This window comes from Scyliorhinus torazame, chromosome 7, assembly GCF_047496885.1.
Source record: "Scyliorhinus torazame isolate Kashiwa2021f chromosome 7, sScyTor2.1, whole genome shotgun sequence".
NCBI lineage: Eukaryota > Metazoa > Chordata > Chondrichthyes > Carcharhiniformes > Scyliorhinidae > Scyliorhinus > Scyliorhinus torazame.
In genome coordinates this window covers 57,515,179-57,536,282 of record NC_092713.1, presented here as the reverse complement: position 1 = coordinate 57,536,282, position 21,104 = coordinate 57,515,179, and the positions used below count along the sequence as shown (strand labels likewise).

Sequence of the window (21,104 nt, the reverse complement as noted above, 5' to 3'; positions counted from 1 at the left end):
CTACAGTAAAAATAAACCTTTGATACTAAATTTGATTTCATTTTAACATGTGTTCTAAAATTGTGTTTTTATGTATTTCTCAATTATGCGGTTTCCTCCTTATTTCATGTCATCATAGACATTGATCTTCCTTCTACATTTGTTCAGTATTCATGATTGACGTCAGAGTGGACTCGTACAGGAATTCCTGAAGCCCCCGGATGTTCCGATACCCCAAATATTGTCAATTCTGGACTCGGAGTCACCCTCCCTTCCAGGACCTCTGACATGATGTCTGCAAATCCCTGCCAGAATCCCCTCAACTTCGGACATGCCCAGAACATATGCACATGATTCACCGGGCTTCCCCCTCAGCGTCAGCACCTGTTCTCCACTTCCTCGAAAAACCTACTCATCCGTGCTACCTTCATGTGGGTCTTATAAACCACCTTGAATTGGATCAGGCTAAACCTGGCACACGACGAGGATGAATTGCCTCTCTTCAAGGCCTTTTCCCATAGTCCGACTTCCAGCTCCCCTCCCAACTCTTCCTCCCACTTACTCTTCACCTCCCCAATTGGGACCCCTTCCCACTCCATCAAATCTTTGTACATCTCCGAGACCCTCCCCTCCCCAACCCCCGTTTTTGACATTACCTTATCCTTTCGTCCCTTCAGGGGGAGGGTTCTTCAGACCAATTCTTAAGGTAAATTGAACACAGGAATTACTTATTTTAACCAGGATTAGTGTTCATCAAATGTCTTCCACTGTCTGTTTGGGTAGCAGTGGTTAGCACTGCTGCTTCACAGCGCCAGGGACCGAGGTTCGATTCCCTGCTTGGTTCACTGTCTGTGCAGAGTCTGCACGTTCTTCCCATGTCTGCATGGGTTTCCTCCAGGTGCTCCGGTTTCCTCCCACAAGTCCCAAAAGACGTGCTTGTTAGGTGAATTGAATATTCTGAATTCTCCTCAGTGTACTCGAACAGGCGGCGGAGTGTGGCGGCTAGGGAATTTTCACAGTACCTTCATTGCAGTGTTAATGTAAGCCTACTTGTGACACTAATAAAGATTATTATTGTGCTAACATCCAAGACAAATTTATACCCTATTAATTTGCTATCGTCTGCTACTGATTGAGGAAGGATTGTTCTGACACGCACAAAATAACAGAGGCAGGGAGAGCATGAATAGGATAAACACGGACTGTAAAAGTACAGGGGCACATTTTTTCATATCAAGTAGATCTACAATTCAATAACTGCGGCGGCACGGTGGCACAGTGGTCAACAATGCTGCCTCACGGCGCCGAGGACCTGGGTTTGATCCCGGTCCCCGGTCACTGTCTGTGTGGAGTTTGAATATTCTCCCCGTGTCTGTATGGGTCTCACCCCCAAAATCCAAAGATGTGCAGGGTAGGTGGATTGGCCACACTAAATTGCCCCTTAATTGGGAAACAAAAAATCAATAACTGGAGTGTGGTTTATGGTATTTACTGATACACAGTAAAATAATGTCATTCATAAATCACGCAGGTTTATAGCTGTTTACCTATTACTTGACAAAACCCTTAAGAGTCAAATGCTTTTTTGTTTTTCTTGCAATTATTTACCATATATTTTCCTTGCTTTATCCTCACAACATTTTCCCCCCAAAAAATATGTTATTTCCCCCTCAAAACCTTGTTTCTTTTTCTTAGCGACATGTATGATTGTAAAAGTTGGTTGATTTTTAATTCATGAGAAAAATGTCACTTGGCATAACTTTGTACTGGCGGGTGGAGGGGGTGGAGGTTATCCATCACTAAGGAATTTCCCATCAATTTTCTTAAATGACCAGAATCTTTAATAAATGGTTAATTGCGTCGTTCTGAGTTTGACTGACGAATTGCCTCAGATCTCCAGATTTGATGACTTATGTTACATGCTCCCTGACAAAACAAATGAAATCTTTTTATTTTCCTCCTGCCACACCCTCTCCCCAGTCCTCCGTTTTTATTTGTAAATTTTCTGCATGATTCTCATGCAAAAGATATTGCTGCGCTAGTGTAGTAGTTTCACAGCAGTCGAGTGAACTTCAAAATACTGAACCCTCACTGATCCACCATTGCAAATCAACAATGGCCAGGAAGCGAAATACAGGGCCAAGCTGATCTAGAACCTCGCTGGAATATCATAGAGGTGCCCAATCAGAACATTTTACTTTGCAACAATTACCCATTCTTTGCTGCAGAATATTGTTCTGCCTCCTGGTCATGCAGCCCAGACACAAAGATTGCTGATGTTCAGCTAAACACCACCAACAAGATAGTGTCAGGAACACTTAAATCCACTCCAATTGAGTGGTTTCCATAGAATAGAATATCTACAGTGCAGAAGGAAGCCATTCGGCCCATCAAGTCAGCACTGATCCTGTGAAAGAGCTCCCTACCTCAGCCCACTCACCCGCCCTATCCCTGTAAATCCACCTAACCTGCACATCTCTTTGGACACCCAGGGGCAATTTACCAAGGCCAGTCCACCTCACCTGCACATCTTTGGACTGTGGGAGGAAACCGGAGCACCCGGAGGAAACCCCCGCAGACACGGGGAGGAAGTGCAAACTCCACACAGTCACCCAAGATCGGCATTGAACCTGGGTCCCTGGCGTGAGGCAGCAGTACTAACTCCATTTCTGTTTTACATTGCCCTGCCCACCATTCACCACAATGCCATTGAGCTCTATGAGATGGAAGTAGTCGCAACTTGACATAGCTTTGGGGGTGTCAGTAGGAGTTCAATGACTGAACAAGGATAGCTATGGTAACTCTAGATATGGTGGCAATCAATATATTTTTCATTTCTAATTGCCTTCATTCAGTTCCTTATTTTTTATACTTCTTTCTCTCTCTCTCTCTGTGCTTGGGAGTGAGGGATACTCATTAGTGCAAATGGCAACTTTTCAAAACACCTGATTCAAACAACCATTCTCTCTAAATTACTCCTCCAGTAGCTTCTGTTCATATTCAAGGAGACTTCATCCAAGATTAAAGTACATCATATGGGACAAGTATTAATGTCTTTAATGATCTCTTTTCACTCTCCATATAAAAAGCTCACCCATAGCCACGCATCAGAAAATGCAACATAATTTAAAACAGGTAAGTGGCAGGAGGTTTAGGGAGGATGTGAGGAAAAACCTTTTTATCCAGAGGGCAGTAGGAGTTTGGAATTCACTGCCTAAAAGGGTGGAGGAGGCAGAGACACTCATTTAAGAAGTATTTAGATGTGCACTTGCGATCTCAGGGCACACAAGGCTATGGGCCAAGTGCTGGAAAATGGGATTAGAATGGTTAGGTGGCTATTTTTAACTGGCGCAGACACGATTGACCAAAGGGCCTTTTCTATGCTGTACAATTCTATGACTAAGAGTAGGGTTTTCCACGCAATCGCGGTAGCGGAGGTAGCCCACCATTGGCCAGCGGCGGGATCATCTGGTCCACTGTTGTCATGTGGGTTGCCTGTTGAATGCTCCTTTTGTTGCCGGGAAACCCGCAATGGAGGTGCACCATCGACGGAACCGGAAGATCCTGCCGGCGTGAACTGCCAGAAAGTTCTGACCTAAGTCTGCGTACATCATATATAGGGAATATATAGCAGGCTGTGGAAAATAACATGATTGGAAGTGACATTGCAACATGTTAATAAGTAGTTGTGGGCAGACTTAGTGCAATTTATGGCACGTCATTCTGTCAACATGGCTTGTACATAGAACCGCTAAGGGCCCATCAAGTCTGCACTGACCCTCTGAAAGAACACTCCACCTAAGCCCACTCCCCCACCCTATCCCCATAACTCCATAACGCCACCTAACCTGCACATCTTTGAAACAAAAGGGCAATTTAGCATGGCCAATCCGCCTAACCTGTGCTATGGGAGGAAACCAGAGCACCCGAAGGAAACTCACGCAGATACCAGAAGTCTTAAAACTTCTTAAAACATATTAGTTCTGAGCTGATTATGAATATGCTTTGAACTTTTGGGAGTTTGGATGATGCCAGGGGAAACGTTGACATTTATCCTACAAAAGAACATGGAATGGCACAAGTCCTGGATTGCAATGGACTTTGTAAAGGGGCAAGGAGATAGAATGCAGACTTGGTGATATTTTTGGGGGAGTCAATATTTTATTGAAAGCGTGAAGCTATCAGTTGTCTTTCTCTTTCTCTGGCTGCTGGTGACCGTGTTCCATGTGTCCCACTCCTTCCTCTGCACCTTCCCCCATTATGTGGGGTGGGGAGAGAAGTTCTTCTATCCCTTCCTTATCATCATTACCTCAGTATTGGATCGCAAAAACCTTCCTTTCTTTAAGTTGTGTTGTACCAAGCAAGCTACAATATTTGTGAAAGTCGATCTGGATTATACTACAAGGCCCTATCAGATTTATCCAGACAACAAAAACAAGATTTTTAGTTTACGATTATGGTCAGGAGTCGGATTAATTTAAATAGCCCCGATTTTGCCTCTCATTACCCATTCACAAACAGAAAGGTGTTTTTTTATTTCTCATTTCCCTATTATAAGCAGCAGCATATTTTCTCTAACCTTTCAATTTGGAGTGTTCCAAACCTTTATTAATAATCCCACAGCAAACTCAAAATAAAATAAAAGGGTTGGTGTATTCTACACAGACACAAAACACGGGAAAGGAGTTTTGCAAGGTCGCCTCCTTTTGCACTCATACAATTACAATTCACTACACTACAGGCAAACAAGATGGCGCCGGAGCGTGGCGACTCTCTGCGTGCTCTCCCAACCAGATCCTCTTTTTACATCTCCTATAACCGTACTAATCTCTTAAAATGTAATTCTAATACGAACACTATCACGTACCTTTCTCTTTTTTGCTTCACCCGGTGCCGATGTCTATGTATTAACAGTGTGTATCTTGTGTTGCCCTATTATGTATTTTCTTTTCTTTTCATGTCCTAAATGATCTGTTGAGCTGCTCGAAGAAAAATACTTTTCACTGTATCTCGGTACACGTGACAATAAACAAATCCAAACCAATCCAATTAAAGAGTAAGGGGGAAAGAAAGGAATCCAGGGCAAGCCCACGATAAAAAAGAATTTTGATTTTCTCTTGGTCCTGAATCAAACGTCGAATGGCGTATTCCTTCAGAGGGTAGCAGGATGACTGTTGCAGGATGTTACCTTTTTCCAGAAGCAAGGACTTCCACAATGGGAAAAGGCATGTTGAGGTGAATTTGTCTTGAAGACACAATTACAGAAATTCTAATATTCCAATAGTTCACAGTGTGGGTGAGAGCCAAACAATTTACCTGGATGAGCTCATTTTGATGCTACCTGCTTTATGGTAAAATGGTCGACCGCCTGGGTTCAATTCCACACGGCAATATTACAGGTTTGAGCAGCTTGGGGGATGATGCACGATCAATTTCACAAAGACTAAAGTTGGGTACAACTGTGACTTTATTACAGTCAGATGCGTGGCCTCCTGCTGCAGCTGGCGAAATGGCAGGGCACTGGGGGTCATGCATATTGATACAGTTCTCCGTGGGCGGAGCCAGCCGGCAGGATTTACCGGCGAACCTGTAGTGCAGGTCCTACCTTACATCTCCTAATACAGTGGCTCACCACATTCACCCCTTGTTAAAAATGAGTCCGGCGGGGTTGACGTGAAACTATATACAATTAGTGCAATTATGTACAGTGGTAGGAAAAACAAAAGTCCATGTTGACGGTCCGGAGTCCGTCAAAGGTTCAGCCGGTCAGGTGCTTTGGTGCTTCGTTGGGAGCGGCGTAACGGTGGCGATGAAGTTGGTGCTGGCCAGTCATCGGGGAGGTGGTGCAGGTGGCACCGATGGCGGTGCTGATGCTGGCCAGTCATCGGGGAACTCCGAGAGCGTGCCGAAGTTGGAATTCAAATTGGAATATTACCTACTACAGGTTAAGTATCCCTTATTCAATATGCTTGGGGCCGAGAGTGTATAGGATTCTGGAACTTTTCGAATTTTGGAATAGCAAGCTGCAAAGACCCTCGGACACTGCTTGGAGTCGCCACTCGGTGCTGTGTCTGACGGGGGTTCCACGGCTTCGCTCCCGACAGGGAATCAGGTACCGGGTTCAACTCTTTCAGTGCAACAAACTCGTGCCGTCAATTGGAAGCATACACACACGCACGTGTGTTCGGCCACAGGAACGGGATACAGTGCTAGGAACAGCCGACACTGAGGGCTTGGAGTTGTGAAGCGTCACGTAGCTAGCGGATTCCGGGTGAACACCATGTCACTTTTTACTGGAAACAGGATTTCGGCGCTCGAAAAAAAGTGCGGATTTCAGCGTTTTTCGAATTTCAAAGTAGGTATACTCAACCCGTACATCAATTGGTGGGATTGAAAACCTCTAAAATCCATTGCTGAAGGAAAAAAAATGTTTAGTTGCGTACAGCAAGAGATGGGCTTGGCATCTGTTGAAGAATCAGAAGAATCTTTCCATTTGGGAAAAGCTTCCTGTGTTATGACGGAAGAACATTGGAGAACCTTGCCAACAACATTAATTATCCAAGCTATATACACACAAGATGTATTAACATATTGCTGGAGTTGCTAGTTCAAATAATAAGAGCGATTCCTATTCAACATCCACGGCTGGTCTTATTGTCAGATTGTGACACAACTTAATGACTGCCATCTCGGTCGGAAATATAAAACTAACAGGTCCAAAATATCCTCTATGACTTGACTTGGTTGCACAGGGCTCACTTAAAATATTTGCAGATTGTTTGGAAATTTTGTGAACCGCGAGGAAGACCATTTATGGATTTCAAGAGGATATAAGCAGGCTGGTGGCATGGGTATGCACATGGCAGATGAAGTTTAGTGCAGAGGGGTGTATAGTGATACATTTTTGGTGGGAAGAACGAGGACAGGCAATATAAAATAAAAGGATACAATTCTAAATCAGGTGCAAGAACAATTGGGGTGTAAGTGCACAGATCATTGAAGGTGGCAGGGCAGGTAGGGAAAGCAGCTAAAATTGGATACAGGCCTCGCACACAAAAGCAAGGAAGTTATGATGGATCTTCATAGAGCACTGATAGGGCCTCAACTGAAACAAGGGGCTGGATTCTCTGTCTCTGAGGGTAAGTGCTGACCCCATCGTGAAAACTGTGAAGTTTCACAACGGCAGGCGCGACAGGTGAAAGTATTCAGCCATTCCAAAGGTGCTAGCAGGGCGTCAGGTAACCGCCACACTTTGCACATGGAACAGCGTCGGATTCGCCGGTTCCGTGATTGCCACACAGCTGCAGCCGCACTTCTCTCCCCCCCTCCCCCACACACACAAGCGTCGCAGCCAATATGGCTGGAAAGAGAGCAGTGCTGCGTTTCCGTGACGCTGAGCTGGAGACCCTCCTGGATGCTGTGGAGGAGAGGCGGATGGTGCTGTACCCCGGCTCGGGAGGAAGGTCCTAAGGTGCTGCCGTTCGCCATGCCTGGGCGGAGGTGGCAGTCGTCGTCAGTACCGTTCGTGAAGTCATCCGGACTGGCATCCTGTGCAGGAAAAAACTGCAGAACCTCCTCAGGGCGGCCAGGGTGAGTAGGCTGCGCTGTGCCGCTGACGTTAACCCCCCAACCCCCCACACACGTGACACGTGACCCGGACCCCCCCCCCCCACGCCCCCGGATATGGCCGGACGCCCCACCATGCCCCAAATGCCAGCGCCCATGCCAGCCGCAATGGCTGTGTGCCCTGGCCACTGATGCAATCTGCGACCCAACCCCTGGGCTGCATGCGCCGGACTGTCCAACAGTGTCGTTGTTTGTGTTTGCCCCCCACCCCCAGGAGAAGGCCGGGCACAACCGCTGGGAACGGGAGAAGACTGTAGGGGGACCACCAGACCTGCGTCCCCGCACCATGCCCGAGCAGAGGGCACTGGACGTGGTCGGCGGCCCGGAGGAGAGGGAGGTCGCCGAGGTGAAGATCGTTGGCGCGCGACAAAGTGAGACCCCCTGCCTAGTTGCGGATCCTCATGACACATATGTGCCACCCCCAAACCCTCTCACCCCCTCACCTCAGACCTCACCACCTCACCCTCACGGCCGTCCGGCTGTCTAACCATACATGCCGTCTTGTGTCTTACAAGACCTGCCGGAGATGGGCCCAGCCCATCCGAGGCCCCCACCCCCAGCCACTGCCAGAGCCGGTGCACCCCGGATGGCAGAGCAGCGATGGAGAGAGCAACCAGGACACAAGCCCTCTGCCCGAGACTCAGGTGACCCTGGAGTTCGGGTCAGAGGACACTGACTTTCCGTCACAGCTGTCTCCAACACCCTCTACCATCTCAGAGACTATCATCTTGGTTGGACACATTAGTGAAGAGGTTCCTGGGACACTATCTGGTGCACACCACACAGTCGGTCCGGTACAGCAGGTGGAGGTAGGGGCAGCCGAGGGGCCAGACGATAGGAGGACAGCCCGGCCCCAGGAACCAGCTGGTGGTGGTGCCGGTCATGTGTGGCACCCAGGCCGAAACCGCATGGGTGGCGTCTGCGGTGGAAGCAATGGGGGCGACGGTGTCGGATATGGGTCAGAATGTGCAAGGCCTGGAGCATTCAGTGCAGGCAGGGGCCGAGGGCCAGGAAGAGGTTGCCCTCTCACGGGCAACCATGTGCCAGAGCCAGCTGGAGATTGCATCGGGGCTCCTCAGCGTGGCACAGTCACAGCAGGCCATTGCTGAGAGCGTCAGTGGCATTGCCCTGGTGCAGGCCGGTGTGGCACAGACACAGAGAGAAGTGACCCAGTCCCAGAGGGACGTGGCCGACTCACTGGCTGATGTGGCCCACACCCTGGGGGTCATGGCGCACACCATGAGTGATGCGACCCATTCACTGGCTGCTGTGACACAGACCCTCAGGGTGGTGGCACAGTCGCGGAGTAATGTGGCACAGTCCCAGACAGAGACAGGCCACTCCCTGTGCTCCATGGGCGCGAATGTTCAGACCCTTGTCGATACCAGAGAGGGCCTCCAGGACTGGCAGCGCCAAGTGGAAGGGGGCCTCATGGGATGGCTCCACTCGTACCCCAGTCCCACGGAGTAGCCCAGGGGCCACCAGGCACCCCAAGGGAGGAGGAAGTGCTGGAGCCCGTGCCGGTGGCTCTCGCAGGGGAGGGGCTGGAATACCATAGCACTTTGGACTCACCCCCCCCCCCCTCATCTGTCGCTGGTGCATCTGGTGGGCAGCGGGCAGCAGGGCGGCACCACGCCATCCAGGATGCCTGAGGAGCAGCCGGCCCCATCCAGGCCAGGCTGCCTCAGGAGACATACCCTTGGCGCAGGGCAAGGGTCACAGCAGGCTGCGTCCACTCCTGCTGTACCGTCTGGAGAACCATCTCGGCGTAAGGTTAGGGCCCATAAGACCAGAAAGTTAGGCACCACATAAATTGGCACGGGTGTAGGGCACAGTTTAGTTATAGGGGCTAGGGCACAGACTCTCTATAATCTGTTCACAATAAACACATGTTCATACCGTTCAAACCTGCCTTGGTGCTCCGTCTGACAGGTGTGGGGGTGGGGTGGTCAGTGGTGGCCAGTGGGAGTGGAGGACAAGTGAGGCCCAGTGGGTGAACCGTGTAGCCCCCACCTCCCCACCCCCGCGCCGACCGTCCCCTGCAACCCCTCCCCAGCGATTCGACAGGGCCGTATGATGGACTGGCCAGCTCGCATGCAGGGATCACCCAGGTGGAAGGTGCCTCTGTGGGCATGAGTCAGACATTGTCTAACGATATGGAGCATGGAGTTCATTGCAGATCAGGTTGTCATCATCCTCCATCCCATGGACCAGACCCGCTGTCACTGCCAATCCAGTGCCCCCAGCTTGTACGGCTGCAGCTATATGTAACGGAGTGGGCGTGAATGCGGGTGGATTGGTGGTGTGGGAGGTGAGGGTGTTCAGTGGCGTAGAAGGTGAGGGGGTTTATTTGTGTGGGAGGTGAGGGGGTGTGGTATGGTGGTGTCCATGCCCCTGGCCAGCGACCACCCTTCCCCCCCAATCGTGAAATGGTTCTCGATGCGGGCATCCTGTGCGCGCTGGCGATGGCATTGTGCGGCTTCCTGTGCCTGGCCAGGCCCCATGTCCCGCTCATTGTCCCCATCCCATTCGTCTGACAAGGCCTGCCCTTCCTCCTCATCTTCCTCGAGCACATTGCACCTTTACTGCGTGATGTTGTGAAGGACGCAGCAGACCACCAAGATGTAGGTGACCCCCCTGGCCTCGTACTGGAGGGGCCCTCTAGAGGGTCCAGGCACCTGAAGCGCATCTTCAGCACCCCAAAGCACCACTCGACCACACCCCTGGTCGCCGTATGGGCATCATTGTAGCGGATCTCCGCTTTGGTCTGTGATATCCCAATAGGCGTCATCAGCCACAACCGCAATGGATAACCCGTCGCCCAGCAACCAGCCCCACAGCCTGGGGGTGTGGGGTGTGTGTCTCTCGAGCATGTCAGGGATCACCGAGTTCGGCAGCATGAAAGAGTCGCGTACACTGCCCGGGTACCGGGCGCAGATGTGCATAATGTGCATCTGATGATCGCACACCACCTGAATGCTCATGGAGTGGTACCCCTTCCTGTTTGTGAACAGTGGCCTGTTATCCACCGGTGGCCGTAGGGTGACATGTATCCCGTCTATCACCCCCTCGACCTGGGGCATCCCGGCAATAGCAGCGAACCCCGCTGCCCGGGTATTCTGGTGAGCGCGGCCCACAGGGAAGTCGATGTAACACTCCGCCTGGCCATACAGGGTGTCAGTGATGGCATGGATGCACCTGTGCGCCGATGCCTGGGAGATGCCGGGCAGGTCCCTACTCGGTGACTGGAACAACCCCGTTGCGTTAAAGTTCAGGGAGACCATCACCTTGACGGCCACCAGTAGTGGGTGTCCTCCCCCATACCCACGCGGTGCCAGGTGTGCCATCATCTGGCAGATGCATCGCACTGTCTCCCTGCTCAACTGCAGTCTCCTGATTGAAGGGACACAATTCTTCAAGAGAATTCATGACAAGAGGTCCAGGAAAGGAACCCGAGAAGGGAATACCAGCAATCTAGAGACCAAGGACCACTTCCACCTCCCGGAAACACCTGCCAAGTGTGCAGTCAGGGATGTGGCTCCAGGATCAGGTTCATCAACCCAGAAGGACCTACAGAACCCATGACCAGTGACACAGGGTTTTTTAGATGGACAATCATACTCGTTAGCGAGTGATCAGCAAAGAAAAAGATAACAATCGTAAAAAGTAAAACTGAGCTCAAAATATACATGATTGTAAGCTACCCTATAGTGTTAAGTTTTTAAAAATAAATTTAGAGTACCCAATTCATTTTTTCCAATTAAGGGGCAATTTAGTGTTCACCTACCCTGCACATCTTTAGGTTGCGGGGGCGAAACCCATGCAAACACAGGGGGAATGTGCAAACTGCACACGGACAGTGACCCAGAGCCGGGATCAAACCTGAGACCTCAGTGAAACCCACGCAAACACAGGGAGAATGTGCAAACTGCACACAGACAGTGACCCAGAGCCGGGATCAAACCTGAGACCTCAGTGAAACCCACGCAAACACAGGGAGAATGTGCAAACTGCACACGGATAATAACCCAGAGCCGGGATCAAACCTGAGACCAGCAGTGCTACCACTGCGCCAACGTGCTGCTGTTGCTCTTATTAGCCCTAGTTTTATTAGCTCTAATTCTGTCACCTTTGCTCACAAGTCGCCAGGTATCTTTCTGATACCGCCACATGGTTCAAGCTCAAGTAACGATTAATAATGCGACACACCGCTTAGTAAGAATTAAATCAACGCTCATTTATTATATACAGCAATAAATACTTATACAATAATCATACTTCTAGACTACTACCTACCACTAAAGGCCAATACTTAACTTTGGAAATGGCCCACCAGGTCAGGGAAATGAATGGTCTTTCAAATTGGTTCTGGCCTGCGGGATTCAAAGGCTGGTACAAGTCGATAGTCAGGATTGCCTATCTGGTAGCGATCGCTGGATTAACACTTACGGTTTTCTTTGTCGAAGGGTCTCGAAGGTTGCGAGCAGGAAGAGAAGGGTCGATCTGAACTTGGCCCCTATTTTTATAGTTCCCAGGGGCTTCCCGCCTCTCGGGGCGGACCTCGTACCTGGTTCCAAGTGATTGGACTTGGTCCCAATCACTTGGTTCGATATGCTCCAATAATGGGGCGATTCCTTGATCGGGGGGTGGTCGTCTACCTTCCTTTGTCACAGCCACTGCTGGCGCCGAAAGGTCTGGATCGGCTTTATGCTGCTAATGTGCAGCAATTGTTCCCGGGGAAGGCTGCTTAATATGCAGATGGCTGGGTTGTTGTGATGTTAATGGCTGCAGGTATCAGTCTGGGCTGACTTCCCCAGAGCCGAATACACTGTTTTACCTGCAGCTGTCCGTTTAAGTCCTGCTGGCTGATTTTCCCATCAGCCTCTTTTGTTCGCCATTTTAGATCAGGGTTTGACCATTCTAATCGGGAATCAGCCATTTTAGGTGGCTACACTGCCCTCTACAGTGTTAAGTTAATCGTGCTTACTTCATTTATTTCTTTTTGATAAACAATAACATTTGTTTTTATTTAAAATTGTGAAATCTTGTGACATCATTATTTTGATTAATTGCAGGGTGTTTGTATTTCTTCTTTAAATGTCACCAGTCCGTGACAGGATTGTAACATCGTTCCCAGGCTGAGGGTGATGCTGGCAAGGCCATTTTTATTGCTATCCATGGTTACGCTGGCAATGTTTTGGTGGTCCTTCTCCTTGAACCACCGCAGTTCTTGCGATGGTGTTGAAGCAATGATATTAGGTAGGGAATTTCAAGGCATTGGTCCAGCATTGATAGAGCAATGGAGATATATGCGTATTGCAAAGCCACTTTGGCGTGTTACTTGGAGGGAATCTTTGGAAAATGATTTTGTTCCTCACTTTCTTGATAGCAGAGGTTTCAGAAGAGGAAGGTGCTACTGAAGTGAGCTTGTAGAGTTACTTGAGTGCATCCTGTAGATCAGATTGACCTCAGCCACACCATGCGAATGATAGAGGTGGTAAGATCTCAACCTGGTGGCAAACCTCCATATCCTGATGATATTGAGCTTCTTAATTGTTGCTGTAGCTGCAGCCATCCAAGTGAGTGGTATATATTCCATAATGCTCCTGGCTAACCTTGTAAAACATTTTGAAGCTTTGGATGGGGCATTCATTTCAGAAAGTACTATCCTGATTTGTAGCCAATGATTGGTCTGATTAAGTTCTGATCAGTAATGAGCAAGTCAAGTCATTGATTTTGGGAGATTCAATTATGGGGTGCTATTGAAGGTCAAGGAATTTGGCTCCACATTATCTTGTTTGCAAGGATGATTACCTGACACTCGGTGGTGCGAATGTTAACTCCTACCTGTGAAACTCAAATCTGGATATTATGGATCTCAACCCTGGAATCATCCATGAACAATATGATAAAGTGCAGGTTATTAATAGAAGTAAATGGTTGGGCCAAGAATGTTTTCCTGAGTAACTCTGATTAGTAAGTTTGCGGATGACACAAAGGTTGGTGGAATTGTGGATAGCGATGAGGACTGTCAGAGGATACAGCAGGATTAAGATCATTTGAAGACTTGGGCGGAGAGATGGCAGATGGAGTTTAATGCGGACAAATGTGAGGTAATGCATTTTGGAAGGTCTAATGCAGGTAGGGAATATACCGTGAATGGTAGAACCCGCAAGAGTATTGACAGTCAGAGAGATCTAGGTGTACAGGTCCACAGGTCACTGAAAGGGGCAACACAGGTGGAGAAGGTAGTCAAGAAGGCATACGGCATGCTTGCCTTCATTGGCCGGGGCATTGAGTATAAAAATTGGCAAGTCATGTTGCAGCTGTATAGAACCTTAGTCAGGCCACACTTGGAGTACAGTGTTCAATTCTGGTCGCCACACTACCAGAAGGATGTGGAGGCTTTAGAGAGGGTGCAGAAGAGATTTACCAGGATGTTGCCTGGTATGGAGGGCATTAGCTGTGAGGAGAGGTTAAATAATCTTGGTTTGTTCTCACTGGAACGAAGGAGGTTGAGTGGCGACCTGATAGAGGTTTACAAAATTATGAGGGGTATAGACAGAATGGATAGTCAGAGACTTTTCCCCAGGGTAGAAGGGTCAATTACTAGGGGGCATAGGTTTAAGATGCAAGGGGCAAGGTTTAGAGGAGATGTACGAGGCAAGTTTTTTTACACAGAGGGTAGTGGGTGCCTGGAACTCGCTGCTGGAGGTGGTGGAAGCAGGGACTACAGTGACGTTTAAGGGGCGTCTTGACAAATACATGAATAGGATGGGAATAGAGGGATATGGACCCAGGAAGTGGAGAAGATTTTAGTTCAGACGGGCAGCATGGTCGGCGTAGGCTTGGAGGGCCGAAGGGCCTGTTCCTGTGCTGTACTTTTCTTTGTTATTTGTTCATGAAAGTATGTCAGAAAGCTGTATTGATTCGCCTCTGATAAACACCAACGTTTTCTTGTGTGTCAGAAAAATCATACTGAGATACAGATCTCCAGTATGTAATATGTGGTGGATGAGGGAAATAAAGACCATGAGAAAATCAATGTCAAAAACAAAGTGGAGAAGGCAAATTAATTCATTCCTGTCTTGCACTGTACCTCTCAGTGTCAGCTTTTATTCTGGCACAGTTAACACAATACAGAAACTGTTTCAATTACATAAATGTTGCAAAAATCCACATTGTATAAAAACATATAACTCCCTTGTGTTAACATACTTTCACAGAGACCAGAGGGTTTATGTGTGGATGACCAGTTATGACTAGTTGGAAATCTCTTACCATCCTCTTTCTCTGTATATATAATTTCTGTATAGAAATTTCGAAGGTTTTTTGATCGGAGTTTCACAGCTGACTATTCACTTAAGTACAGACTGACAAACACAGACGAAATTCAAGAACTCAATAGAAACATTGTAAAACATCAAAAAGCATACTCCTTTTTTCATTCTCCTGCTTTAAAAATAACATATAGGACAAAAGAAAGTGCTGACTTAAGGGATAGGTTATTGACTTGTGCTACCGAGAATTTGAAGTCGGATTGCCCAGTCTCATTGTTGAGAAGACTTACTGGATTATCACCTAATTCCAGAGGTAAAAGGATCCACTGTGCTTCTCATTTGCCTTGATCATTGGACTAGATTCAGGTCCAATACTTAAATTAACGAATCAGAACTCAACCCAAAATTTGTGTTTTTCCAGTTGATCCTAGGACTTAAACTTATTTTCCAAAGAGAAAAAAAAATCTTCCAACAGGCTACAAATACTGGATTGCTCTACAATTACTGGATTGCTTAAAGGAAGAGTGATTTTAGTTCCTCAGGAGCTCATGTGATATGGGAACAGGCAGTATGATGGAATATATACCACTCACTTGGATGGCTGCAGCTACAGCAACAATTAAGAAGCTCAATATCATCAGGATAGGGAGGTTTGCCACCAGGTTGAGATCTTACTACCTCTCTCATTCGCATGATGTGGCTGTGGTATATCTGATCTACAGGATGAACTCGAGTAACTCTACAAGCTCACTTCAGTAGCAGAACATCAGCCATAATCGCACTGAATGGCAGAGCCGGCTTGAAGGACTATATGCTATACTCCTGCTCCTGTTATGTTATTAGCGTTACTAATTCTGAAAGCTATTAATGGCATCCCTCAGAACCCATTATTAGCATGCTTTAAAATTATAATACACAACTCAATAGCAAATATCTTTAGTACAACCTTTCGAATGAGGCTACACAGCCTCTCCCCACTCCCATCTCCTAAACTCCTCCAGTTCTACAAACCCTCCCACTCTGGCCTCTTGCACATACCAGATTTTAATTGCCCCACCGCCGACGACCGCGCCTATGGCTACCAAGGCTCTAAGCTTTAGAATTCCCTACCTAAAAACCACTGTCACGCTAATTATTTTTTCTCCTTTACGTCAGCCCTCAAAACCTTTTGCCAAGCTTGAGGTTATTGGCCTTCACGTCTCCTGTGGCTTGATGTCAACTTTTGCTTCAGAAGACTCCTGTGAAGTACCTTGGGACATTTAACGTTGATAAAGGTGCTTTATAAATGCAAATCATTATTGCAGCAGGGATGGCACGGTGGTGCAATGGTAAGCACTGCTGCCTATGCCACTGAGGACCGGGTTCGATGCCAGCCCTGGGTCACCGTCTGTGGGAGTTTGCACATTCTCCCCGCATCTGCATGGGTTTCACCCCCATAACCCAAAGATGTGCAGGGTAGGTGGCTTGGCAAGACTAAATTGGCTCTTAATTGGAAAAAGAAATTGGGTACTCTAAATGTATTTAAAAAAAATTATTATTGCAGTTGATGGCAGTGCCGAGAAACACATGGCTATTCTTCTCGACTTGCGTTGAATAAGGGGCCTGAATGGGGAGCGTGCCGCCGAGGCCACACATAGCCCCTTTTTACACAGCGGGGAGCATCACTCGCCGGAACTCCCCATTGTAACGAGAGATCAGGACGCCATTTTCAAATGGTGGCCTGCTCTCCGAGGCTCCCGAAAGAATCCGCAACCTGCCCCCCCCAGCCTGAACGCAATATGGGAGGACCCGAATGCAACATTGGAGGGCTCCCCCCAAATATCCTCGCCGGGCAACCCTGGCCTGATAACGCGAGTGCACAAAAGATGCCAGCGTGCCATCTTGGCAATGCCAACCTGGCACACTAGCAGTGCCCATGCCAGCTGGCAGTGCCACCTGAGCACCTTGGCAATGTGTAGGTATTGCCCTACCCAAATGGCATGCAGCTGGAGGCCTTTGATCCCTTGGAGACCCACACTAGTGCCGTTCCATCTGGTCGCCTTAGGTCTCCGAGGCGAAGGGGTTGAATCCCAACGTCTCAGGTACCTTGGGAATCCACACATTAGAATGAGGCTTAAAGCCTCGCACTAATATGCAGATTTGATAAAACGTGATCCCCGCCCATTGTGCGTGGAATTCATATCGCAACGTCTCATGAGATTGCATTAAATCTCGCGAGGCATTGCGAGCCGTTCAGATCCCGGGAGCAGAGTCTCATGGCTTTCAGCAGCCATGCTGCACCATGGCAAGATACTTTTCTGGTGCAGTGTGGCCGTAGGATCGCGCCCAGATGGTCTAATCAGATACTTTTCCATAAAAAAAGTTTCATCTACATGGTGATTATCCTGTCCTGAGTCATGAGTTTGGCAGGCATTGCCAAAGTCTTGGACTAGTTCATTGAAAACTTTCCAAAGTTTTGTCTCTCTTCAACACCCCCCCCCCCCCCCCCCATAACAATGACAACCCAATAGCTTTGTAATCACGTCTACTGATTCCAGATATTTTCATTTTCTTACATCACCAATAACCACCTTACTTGAGCCATGCAATATTATATTACTACATTTGGAAGCACTCACCAATACATCCCACTAGTTGGCACATTACCTATGAAATGAGTAGAGTGCACCAGATTACCAAATGATCTCGTCAGCAGCTCGATATGATCCACAAAATGAACGATAGAATTGTCCAACACAGATCGAGGGCATTCGCCCATTGTGCCAGTGTTAGCATTCAAGAAGCTTAATACCACCCAGGTCAAAGCAGCCTGCTTGATGAGCACCCCATCCACCACCTTAAACAGTCACTCCCTCCTCCTCCACCGTGCACAATGGCAGCCATGTATACCATCTACAAGATGCACTGCAGAAACTCACCAATGCTGCTTGAAAAACACCATCCAAACCCACGACCACTACCATCTAGAAGGAGAAGAGCAACAGATACCTGGATACGCCACCACCTGAGGTTCCCCTCCAAGTCACTTACCATCCCGACTTGGAAATATATCACCGTTCCTTCACCGTCACTGGATTTAAATCCTGGAACTCCCTTCCCAACAGCACAGTGGGTATACCTACACCTCGGGGACTGCAACGGTTCAAGAAGACAGCTTACCATCACCTTCTGGAGGGAAATTTGGGATGGGTAATAAATGCTGGCCTAACCAGCATCTTGACAAATACATGAATAGGATGGAAATAGAGGGATATGGCCCCAGGAAGTGTAGAAGATTGTAGTTTAGTCGGGCAGCATGGTCGGCACGGGCTTGGAGGGCCGAAGGGCCTGTTCCTGTGCTGTATATTTTTTTGTTCTTTGTTCTTTGTAACCAGCGACATCCAAATCCTATGAACAAATTTTTAAATAATTCCAATCGTCCTACTCCACTGCTCTTTCCAGAAAACCAATACAGATTGTGGTGGACATGCTCAGTCTCATCCTGCCAATCTGAGTACATTTCCATGATCTCTACACTTGTTCAATTAACTTGAGAACTAATTGAAGATTTGTTTCTTATTACTTGTGACAAACCAATTCATTTTTTTGTTGAACACGACTTGATTATAATGCTATTGTGTAAGAACTTTGAATTGCATCTAATTGAATTTCCACTTCCAAATTCATTGCTGGTAAGCTTTAACACCCAAGAAAAGGTGGAGTCGGAGTTGAGATGTAATTAAAATGTGGAATTTTTAAATCGCGATCTGGCCAAGGTGCCCACTTTCAGTTTCGTCAGAAGTGCATTTAGTAGCGTTGCTGCCTCACGGCACTGAGGTCCCAGGTTCGATCCCGGCCCTAGGTCACTGTCCGTGTGGAGTTTGCACATTCTCCCCATGTTTGCGTGGGTTTCACCCCCACAACCCAAAGATGTGCAGGGTAGGTGGACTGGCCATGCAAAATTGCCCCTTAATTGGAAAAAATGAAGTGGGTACTCTAAATTTATTTTAAAAAAGAAGTGCATTTAGGCGCAGGCACTTAAGTAGCTTACCACAATCGGGACCTTGATTAGTACAGGCAGGTAATTATCACAGGAATAAACATCCTAATGAGACATTAAAGAGGCCTTTTTGCGTTGAGTTTAACATTTCCAGCATGAGTTTCCCAGGCAGGGAGCTGAGAAGGGCCAGCCTGACATAAAGCACAGCCCATGCGCCAGAAGAAGGAAGATTGATTCCACAACCCATCCCCGATTCCTCAAGAAAACCTGTTGCGCTCTCAGCAATTGATCTTCCCTCCATCCCACAATCCAATTTCTCCCCATCACCACTACTACTACTATTGGCAATTTCTACCCATCCCTTCCCCCAACCAACAGGTACAATCTCCCCCCCCCCCCCCCCCCCAGCCCATGCCCTTTCATCTGCAATCTCCCTTACCCCCCAATTTTCCAGCCCCAATTCCCACCCCATGCCACCTTCTAGCCACGATTTCTGCCTCCAAACTAACTTTTCAACTGAGATTACAAATGGGAAAGTGATTGAAAAGACAATTAGTTGTTTAAGGTAAGAGGATCAGAAAGACAGATATCACCACATAATACTCTTCATCAAATACCTTCAATTTTGTTGGCTCTCAGTCAGTCGAATCCATTCCAAGGACTGTTTTGTGTCTTTATAAATGCTGACTGACCTGCTGTGCATTTCTACTACTTTCTGTTTTATTTCATTGAAAATCTACTCGGCTTGAAAGAAAATGCAGAGACCTGCGATTTATCGCATGTGAAAATGGGAAACAAGTGCCCATTCATTAAGCATCTCCAAGTATTTGCTTTTAGCCTCTCTTTAACTGTTTTCCCCTGACATAATCACTAGGGAATATTTAGCATCTGGAAAAAACAGCTCCAACCTGCATATGTGCAGGATTGCTTACCAAGTCTGTTTCTCTAGTTCTCCAATGGTTGTGTTTAAGTTGTATTATTGTAGTGCTATTTTTCCTACAGACTTGAACCGAACAATTATCCTGTGGAATAGTTAGCTTCTAAATCCAAAATACCTCAGAATCTACAAATGTCCTAGTCTCCAACAGTGTGCCTGCCTTGAACACAAGAGAAAGATGTTTCTTTTTAAAATAACTTTGCATATCCTATCCTATTAGCAAGTTTTCCACATCTGTTATTTACATACTTATGTTAGGTGGCAGATAAAGTTCAATGCGGAGAAGTGTGAGCCGATTTTGGTAGAAAGAACATTGAGAGACAATATAAAACAAGGGGTAAAATTCTTAAAGGAGTGCAGGGCCCTGGGTGTATATGTAAATAGATCATTGAAGGTGGAAGGACAGGTGAAGAGAGCAGTTACTAAAGCATATAGTATTCTGGGCTTTATTCATAGGGGCATAGAGTACAAGAGCAAGGAGGTTATCCTGAACTTATACAAGATACTAGTTAGATTATTGCCCACTTAAGGGCTGCATTCTCCCCAGCCTCCATTTTCAGGCTGCTAATAGTTCAGCAAGGTCTGACCTGCAAAGGCTCTGTCCCCCTGCTTCTTATACAGACACATCAATTCCCCCTATGCCCACTCCCCAGGCCTCACCTACCCTCCCCACCCTAAGACCCCAAAAACCTACACGGTCCTGGACTCACGGGGCGGAGGCTCTGTGGACTGCTTGTACTCCTAGCCCTGCCGACTGCAGCTTCTAGTGCTGCAGCGACTGATTGGCTGGCAGCTCACTGAGGCAGGAATTCCTTCTGCCGGAGGGGCAAAAGTCCTGCCTCCAGCCAAGTAACACTCATTGTGGTGGGAAATGGCTACAGGGTGGGCAGTATGGGTGGGGATGTCTTTAACTCTGACCCCTCAGATGGTGGAAAGGGAAACTCTGCCATCCGAAATATCCTGGCCCTTTATTTGGGGAAATCCTACTGGTAGAAATATGATTACAAATGATGTGCAGTGGATACAGAACCTGCAGCAGAATTGAAGGATGAAACCTAATCTCTCTCTTTCCAACCCCACCCCAGGAGCAGGCTGGGAGATGCTTGATGGGCGGCAAGGCACGGAGTAGAGGGGCTGTCACCATTCCGACTCCCTTCAATTAAGTCCAGATGGGGAAAGCGGAGGTCTGCCTTCTCACCCAGAGATAAATTGAAGCTCCCAAGTGGCCAATTAATGGCCAGTTAAGGGCCTCACCCTGCCTTGTTTTCTACTAATGTTGAGGGAGGGCCAGGTCATGTTGGTA

At 47.7% G+C, this 21,104-nt stretch overlaps 1 protein-coding gene across 6 annotated transcripts in view; it reads right to left on the bottom strand.

Moving 5' to 3' along the window:
- ccdc24 (coiled-coil domain containing 24) overlaps positions 1-21,104 on the bottom strand; it is a 221,263-nt gene that overhangs the window by 81,545 nt on the left and 118,614 nt on the right. The window lies entirely within an intron of this gene.